The sequence below is a fragment of the Ixodes scapularis genome, unplaced genomic scaffold, assembly GCF_016920785.2.
Source record: "Ixodes scapularis isolate PalLabHiFi unplaced genomic scaffold, ASM1692078v2 PGA_scaffold3__209_contigs__length_174095766, whole genome shotgun sequence".
NCBI classification, from domain to species: Eukaryota; Metazoa; Arthropoda; class Arachnida; order Ixodida; family Ixodidae; genus Ixodes; species Ixodes scapularis.
In genome coordinates, this window is record NW_024609868.1 from 46,315,264 (window position 1) to 46,323,660 (window position 8,397).

Sequence of the window (8,397 nt, forward strand, 5' to 3'; positions counted from 1 at the left end):
AAAGCACAAAAAAAAAAAAAAAAAAAACACTTAAATCGTTTTTATTTAATCTTCATACTCACGAATATCAAAATTATATTTCAGATGATTGCGCCAAGTAGCCACAACAGCGCGTTCAAACTAGTGCTGAAGCCCCTTCTTCCCGACGCGTTTGGAAGAGGAGGGAATCGTGACTTAATATGCAGAAATCTCAACATTCCCGCGCCTTCTGCAGGCCTTCCGAGAGGTCAAAGGCGCTGCACGCGTCACCCCACAAACGGCACGCGCAAGGCCATTTAAACCTCAGGGTATGACGTCACATCTAGGGGTTAGATTTTTCTGCTTTTCTCGCCTCTAGTGAAACATTCGGGCCATATTGGGATATGCAAATTCACAGGACAAAAATACGCAAACATTCCCCTCCAACTCTTTTTTTTTTCTAAACTTTTTCTGCTTCCCCTGATTGCAATACTTGTACCTTTCGAAGTGTGAGGCGGATTAGCCCCGTTGAGCGCGCTTCTTACCGAGCACCAGTGCACTGCAGAAAAGCAACACCCACGGAGCTCGCTTACTTGGGTGTTGCTTCTCCGCAGTGCTCAGTATGAGGCGCGCTCAACCGGGCTAACCCGCGCGCGTAAACTCTTCGAAAAATACGAATATCAGAGTTCATCTCGAAGCGAATATCGAATAGCGTATTATTTGAAAGTTCGAATATTCGCACAACACTACAGCTTTTTCTCATTTTTTCTGATACCTTCGTTTGCGCTTTTGGCGCGTTTCGCGGTACGATCTTTTTACGGGCGTTTATTTTTTGCGCTAGTAGCAGCGTGCCGCGGGCGGGGCGTCACTGGAAAGACAGCGGTCATCCGCAGGCCGGATCTGGTCCACGGGACGAGGGTTTGGAGACCCCTGCCCTAAATACACGGGTCATAACTACAGTGAACTAGAATAGGGGGGTAGTGGAAAAAGCGGCGGCCTCCGCGTGAGGCACTTCGTGTAGAATCTACCAGGTGGCGCTGGCGCTCCATTCCCGAGCACCTCTGGCAGCGGCGAGCCCACTCCAAGCGTAGCTGGTTTCGACCTTAGCGGTGCATTACTGTGGCCTATCTGTGCTTTATGAGTGTTGCAGCGTCTGTGAATTATTGTTTAATGTTTACTCGCGCAATGTAGTGATTTTATGTCTTCGGTGCGATGTAGTGTTTGCTCTGGCTGGCTGGCTAGCAGACACTCCTGCATACGGGCCCGTCTACCTGTTTAGCCTTGCGAAGCACCCAGAGTATCTCGTCTTTTTGCTAATAAAGACAATTATTATTATTCTGCTCCGATTTTCAGTTATATGCCATAACAAATGCGTGTATCACTCGCCTTTAATAAAGAACGTGTCACTGTGAAAAAAATATATTTGTTGAAAAGCTACACTTCAATTTGGAACGTGCTGAACGCAGGAAAAGTAGGTCAAATACGCGTAATCGCTGCGGCACTTTTTGTGGCACTATTTCTGGAGCGTGCAATATGCGCGGATCTTTTTAAACAAAACCTTTGCAAACACAGTTTATTTCACACAGCACGGTGCAAAACGAATCAAGCTTTCCAGAGCATAACATTCATATTCTTTTTACAAAACATTATGAATGCACACGGCCATGAACTATTGTCTACTGACCTGTAAACTTCCAAAACAGTCTATATACAGCCGCTCATTTTCAAATACTTTGCAGCCTCACGCCTGTTACCTCTCGCACGGTTTAGGGACTTGACAAAAAAATGTAAACTAGTAGTAACATAAAAAGATATTATCTGAGCCATCAATGATTGTGAATAATGGCGATTACATCCAATAGAGTCATCCTGTTGCTGTTAAACAAGAGCGATTTGGTCCATTACACTCTCATGATGAAGTTCTTGCATACTAAAACAGCTAGCAAACAAATTTTTCAGCTCCTGAATGAATCTGAACGCGTATCCAGAGGGGTACAGCAAACCACCTTTATTCCGCAGCCTCGTGTAATTCAGCTGCCTTTAGCAACTCAACAGACTCTTTCTTCGTTAGCAGCAGTGCATGACAGTTGTTGTATGCAGTTTGCCATGAGGACGAGTTTCCTGGCAACATAGCCGTAAAAGTAGTATATCAGCCGCTTGTCACTTTTGGCTGAAATGCATGCAGCGTGGTCTGGAGCTACATCATGTAGCTGCTGAATGTGGTGCTCTGCGCTAGATAGATCCCCATCTTCACAAACTTTTGTATTAAATCATCTTTGCCTGGCTTGGTGTGCCCTGCGCTTGGTACAAGGAGTACCGTCAGAACTCTTGGCTCAGAATTGCCATTTGATACAGACCTGGCAAGTCCAAAAAAGCTTAAGCAGGGAACAGTGACCAGAGACTGCTAGGGAGTTGGATGCGTATTACACCCAGAGTACTGCATTGTTATACCAAAGAGATTTTCAACAGGGCCGTGACTAAGTTTAAAAATCATAACATACTCGTAGCTTACTTGCTGCGCCAGGTAGTCGAGCAAGGACAGAACACTTGAAATAGTGACCCTTAGGCCAACTGCAGTAGACATAGACAGAAAGCCACCCTGTCCACCCGCACGGAGCTCCCATTCTGTTAGGTATGCCATAAAGGACAGGAACTGGCCCTCTTCATCAGATCCAGGCCAGGGGGGTTTGCAAGGAAACCGGGACGTCATGATTTGAATCAAGTCCCAAATAATCCTGCAATAAAAAAGCACAGTACATTGTTATTAATTCCTTTTTAATTTGTAGACGGCAATAATTAAATCAGATTAGCTGTATGCTTTTTTCCATCTTATTTTTGGAATATAGGATGGAATTCTTCAAGGAACGAAAAAACACGATAAAACTCGAACAGCGCTCACTGAAACCGAAGACTAAGAAAAGGCAGACATAAGACACGACAAACGTTGCATGTGTCTTGTGCGTGCCAATTCTCAGAAATATTCAAGCATCAAAATTTGTGAAGAAATCAACTTACCCCAAAAACGTCAGCACAGGTTTTAGGCTCCCGTTCCTGGCTTCAAGTTCAGACATGTAAAAGCGAAGCCCGTTCAAAACTGTGTCTCCAAATAGCCGAAAAGCAGCTAACACGCATCTTCTCAAAACTGTTCGGGTTGATGTGGCAGCGTGTGATCCCAGGCAGGCACGTAGCCAGGATTTTGTGTCGGGGGGGCGCCCATGACAAAATTGGTAACCGGACAAAAGCTCACCGGACAAAAGCTCACCGGACAGAAGCTCACCGGACAAAAGCTCACCGGACAAAAGCTCACCCGTTTTTTCACTGACCCGGACAAAAGCTCACCTCATTTTTTGCTACCCCAGGTGAAACACGGGCTGGGATAAAGTACGGACGCGATGGACATTCCACCATTTTTATGAGAACTGGCATCCATCCCATGCAAAGGTGTCGACAGATAAGCCATTACAGGCAGAGAAGCAACGATTTGGGACCAACATTTAGGTCACTGAAACTGAATGGAGCTGATAAGTTCAAGCTTGCTTGACTCAAGGTATGTCGGAGCACCCGTGTGCCACGCCCAAGAAACTTCGTGAACCGAAGTTTTTGAACCCGAAGAGTGACCGAAGAAACGAAGTCACCCTTTCTTGACCTCGCTTTTTCATTGCGCTTATGTCACGCTGAACGCGCACATAAAGATTAGGCACAATGTCTCTTCATTACGAATCCGTGGGTTTTCTTTAATTTAATTTGTCGTTGTATTTTAGTGTCGTAGGCATGCACCTTAGTTGTCCGCACACGTGTTAAGACCAAAATGAAATTTTCTCCTGGTGAGCTTTTGTCCGGGTCTGTGAAAAAATGGGTGAGCTTTTGTCCGGTGAGCTTTTGTCCGGTGAGCTTCTGTCCGGTGAGCTTTTGTCCGGTGAGCTTTTGTCCGGGATTCGACAAAATATCTGTATGAGGCGGAGGGGGGCAAATGAGGTCCCAGTAAAACGGAAGATTTTGGAGGGGGAAAAAAGCCAAACCCCAAAGCCGCACCCCCCCCCCCCCCCCCCCCCCCCCCGCTACGTGCCTGATCCCAGGCATGGCCTGAAGTGTGACATTGGAACCGTCAAGTTGTAATGCCGCTCGCACAAGACGCCCAGGGCTCTGATCTGCAAGCGCAACTTGAGCCACCCGAGGTTTCTTTTTCGATGCAGTTACACAAGCTGCCCGGCGCTTTCTGGGTGGTCTTGGTTTGGCCACGGGCTTGGAAAGGCAGGCCGGCAGGTCCGGTAATAGAGTTGGCACCGCATCTGGAGTTAGGAGAGGCCGCCCTCGAGGAATCCGCACCTCACTACCGCCAATGACGTGCACGTAGTCGCGAATAATAAAATTCCCTGCAAAATGTCTTTCGCGCTCCGTCGACCTTTCAGAAAAAGGTTTGTCCTTACGCTTCAAGTCCTTCTCCCAAACCTTTCGGCGATCTTCATCCTTCGGCGCTACGAACAACAAGCGTCGCGCGTTTTCCCCACGATGCCCGGGATAACTACTTTCACAGCCCGGGGCAAAGCAGTGCGTGTCCGCCTTCGTTTCCATAGCACGAAACACGAGCGTCCGTGAAAATATATACCACGCTGGGAGCCTTGGTGCCCGTCACCGCACAAAAGCAAACACAAAAAATGATAAAACTTTCCAACTATGCGGCCTCCGCGAAGCCATACTCCACAGCTGCAAACACCGTCGCAGCAGATTTCTCCTCGGGGGTCGACGGCAGCGCCAGAAGCGGCCTCCGCTTTTCTTGGGCACAGCGCCTCCCGTTGACATCGGTTTCGCTTTTTCCATTACCCCCCCCCCCCCCCCCCCCCCCCCATTCTAGAAGTGTAATGTTGGTTTCAGGGTACTAGGTGAGCCTGACTATAGCACAGATATGGTTTCAGCTTTTTTCCACGTTTTTAGAACGCCGCCTGTCTCCCACAATTTGGCGACGTCACTGGTCACGTTTTTTCGACACACGGTGTCACCACCGGACGTTAAGTTATTTTTGCCTGATCGAATCAAATATGATGCGCTAATGTTTCATGGCTACTACCTGTTCCCCGAGGAGTCTGAACCACTAATGAGGTAATTACATAAATAGCCCAGAAGCTCAAATATCATTAGAGGGCTCTTTTAAGGGTGTATCCGAGTCTTGTGAAGCAGATGTTATTCTACCCGTATTCAGTGACGTAGGGAAGACATTGCTGCTTTTCTGCCACAGTCTAACAAGACTCATGAGCTAGTAATTATGATTTCGGTTTTTTTGGTAAATATCGATAAACCTCGATAATTAACCCCCCAGAGCGTTTTCTCGAAATTAGTAAAAACCGAAAAACCCTGCAACAAAACAGCACATAAAAAAAAAGAAAGCCGGAAGTCCCAAGGAGATTGAAATGTCCTTGGGACTACTTTTTCCTTTAGAACCACTTCACTTGCATCACTCTCTTATCGGTACCGGGTCGCTTTGTAAGTATTCAGACTACACGCCTGCATGTTTGCTGTGGTTAGGGAAAACCACGCCAGTGTCCTATTTTCTTCAACGTAAGCACCGACAAACACCGATTTAATACCCCAGAGAGAAAATTCTCACCGAAAAACACAGTCTGTTAAAAAAAAAAAAAAATAGAAAACCCCAATACCCCCCTTTCCCCCCCCCCCCCCCCCCCCCCTTCTACAAACTTCGAAAATAAATAAACCCTGAAAACACAGAAATTCTTCGCGGATACAATGGCTAACAGTAGATTAATGCACCTCCGATTAGATGACAAGCGAAATTGACGTCTTACGTAACTGCGCTCTACGAGCCTCAAGGAGGTCTTTATTAATCTGTCTTTATCTTCTTGATCTTCGTATTGCGTGTAACCTTCCGTATTTAGCAAAATTTTGTGTTTTTTTTTGTCGGGTGTAATAAAAGTTATATAGTAAAAATGTAAAAGCTTTAAATAAAAAAAAAAAAGCTGAGAAATAACTTTTTATTTGTTGTTAAGACATTCTTCTTTATAACAAAAGAAGACAATTTTTAGTATGTAGTTTTTTACTGTGTGCCACAATTAAGTTTCTGGAAGCCATCTATAGGTATCATGCTGGATAAATGGTCACTCCCCCGTGTGTCTAGGACTGGAGCACTGGTGAAAGCCGTTACGGTAATCCAACCATGACAACGCTGAATAAGGGAAGACTAAACGCGCTACCTTGCTTCCTTCACCCGCGGCTCTAATTATATTCCGGTGGAAGAAAGTTTCTGACCAGCGTGCAAATGAACTGTGAGCCACGCGCATGCAGGAAATTTGCGTTCAGTGTATGGAAAGAGGGAAGAATACACAAGAACATCACATAACTAAATTCCCATATTTATGTTCATATTCGACAGTGGTAACAAGGGCTTGAGGACGAATGTTTCTTGTGCATCTCCGAGGAAAAAATCCTCGGAGGTGCTCTGGCGTGTTAAAAGAACAATGAATTGCTATCGTAACATACAGTTCGATTTGAACCACTAGTACATGTGCCAATCTGTCATAACGTTTCCAAAATAGCTAAAAACACTAAATTATTTTAGCGCACTTGGAGGTTTCCCACACCTGAGTATATTTGGAATGACCTTGTCCACTATCCATGAAATATGATAGTTTCTCTCTTAGGGTGTCATTGAAAATCAAAAAAAGGTTTGTTTCGTGATCATGGTTTGCAAGTGCTTCACATGTTATTTAGTCACGGTCAGGCGGTTTGCACATATAAATAGACCTTGGTGCACCATCTAGTTCGCGAAAATTCAAATCACAGCCCTTGTGAGTTATTTAAGGTAATCACCTCGTGAATGGTTTTCATTACAGCCTCGCGTAGTGCACAGTATTTTAGAAGATGCGGTTTTCACTGAATGCCCCCAGCTGTATGAGCGAGCAACATAACTCATTCTCTTTCATTAAAATAGCGTTCTAGCCAGCGTTATTCTAGCACCGCCGCATAAACTGCCTCGGCGAATGACTAGGAGACTGCCCCGTGAGGGCGACAACGCTCGGAAACTTCTTCGCTTAGTATTAGGGACTTCAAAGAGCGTACTCAATTTCATTTTCTAGTGACCTGGTTTAAAGTTGAAAGTGGTCCAGAGATCTTCCATCACCCTCGTTTAGAAAGTTTCTGGAAAAGCCGACTCCTTTTAGTGTAGATACGATGGGCTTCGCGATCGTCCCTTGCTCTTCCCGATCTCCGATATCGTCTTTCAGCGCTGCGGCAGATGGCTCGACGCTTCTTGTACTCAGAGTTTTCAAAAGCACAACCTTTTGAACAAGCACCTTTATAGTGGCTTTGGTGAAATTCATGCTCACGAGTCATTCGAAGTCTTCGACTGTGCGCATCTCTTTTACCTGTCTGATCCCAAGAAAGCGAAACACCCTCCAGTTTGTATCAGGCGCACGGTGACATGGTTACGGCGATGTTAACCAGGGGTGATAAACGAGTATCAAGCAGGCCACTGCCTCGGGTGTCTATACCTACATCTTTTCCAGTTCATATCACTTGAAAAGTCTGAAGATCGAAGCGTGAGCTCAAGACAGCTGGAATAGTTGACACCTTTCAGGAATGTTGGTAAACTATCAACGAGGATGCTCATGTCATAATGAACGACATTATTCTCAATCACTTTTCCTCTCCAATCACGATGGGTATGGCATATGGTGTGCAAAATGTATGGTGATCTGTTACCAGGATAAAGACAAGTCGGTATTCGAGCAACCGACTGAACGTTCCCGACGAGACGTATTGCATAAACGGAACAATTTACGAAAACAGAGGTGAGCGCCCTCCAGATATGCCTCTTGGAGTTCCGACGCCGGTGCGACAGACACCCGCATTCTGAGAACGACTGAAGCCAAACATGACGCCGATAGAATGTCGCTTGCTCGCAATTCCGACAGGGAAAATGGCGGAAGAGGTTCACCATCATCGTTGCAGACAGCCTTCCGAAACCGGAACAGGAAAGGTGGGAGGCTCGTGAAACCGCCCTTTTAGCGAAGTGCATGTGACAATAACCGAACACTTTCTAAACAGGGAGGACGGAATGGTTGCTACTCGGGAGTAATGGGACGACAACCGTATAGGGAGTATTCACTGGACGCCATATTTGTGGGTTCTGTTTAGAGCGCATGCTCGGAACGAGCTCACATCAATAGGCAGCTAAGACCGGCACTCTTGATGGTGCGGAATTCACGTTGCAAAAGAACTGTGGAAGCTCGCCATTAGCACGCGCTCAGTATTCGCGCACACAGCTATGGTCGCCAGTGAATGCTCCCTATACACGGCTTGCACTGACGTCACTTCAGGGTCCATTCTGGAGGTCTTGCTGCTGAGCGCGTTTCTTTTGCAGCAAACATTTCACACCGTCGAATTTGTTTTTCTCGGTGCAAATAAAGATGGCCACTAGCATGGTGCCAT

At 46.1% G+C, this 8,397-nt stretch overlaps 1 pseudogene; it reads right to left on the bottom strand.

Moving 5' to 3' along the window:
* Window positions 1-1,662: 1,662 nt before the first annotated feature.
* LOC115328984 lies at window positions 1,663-7,286 on the bottom strand (annotated as a pseudogene).
* Window positions 7,287-8,397: the final 1,111 nt, after the last annotated feature.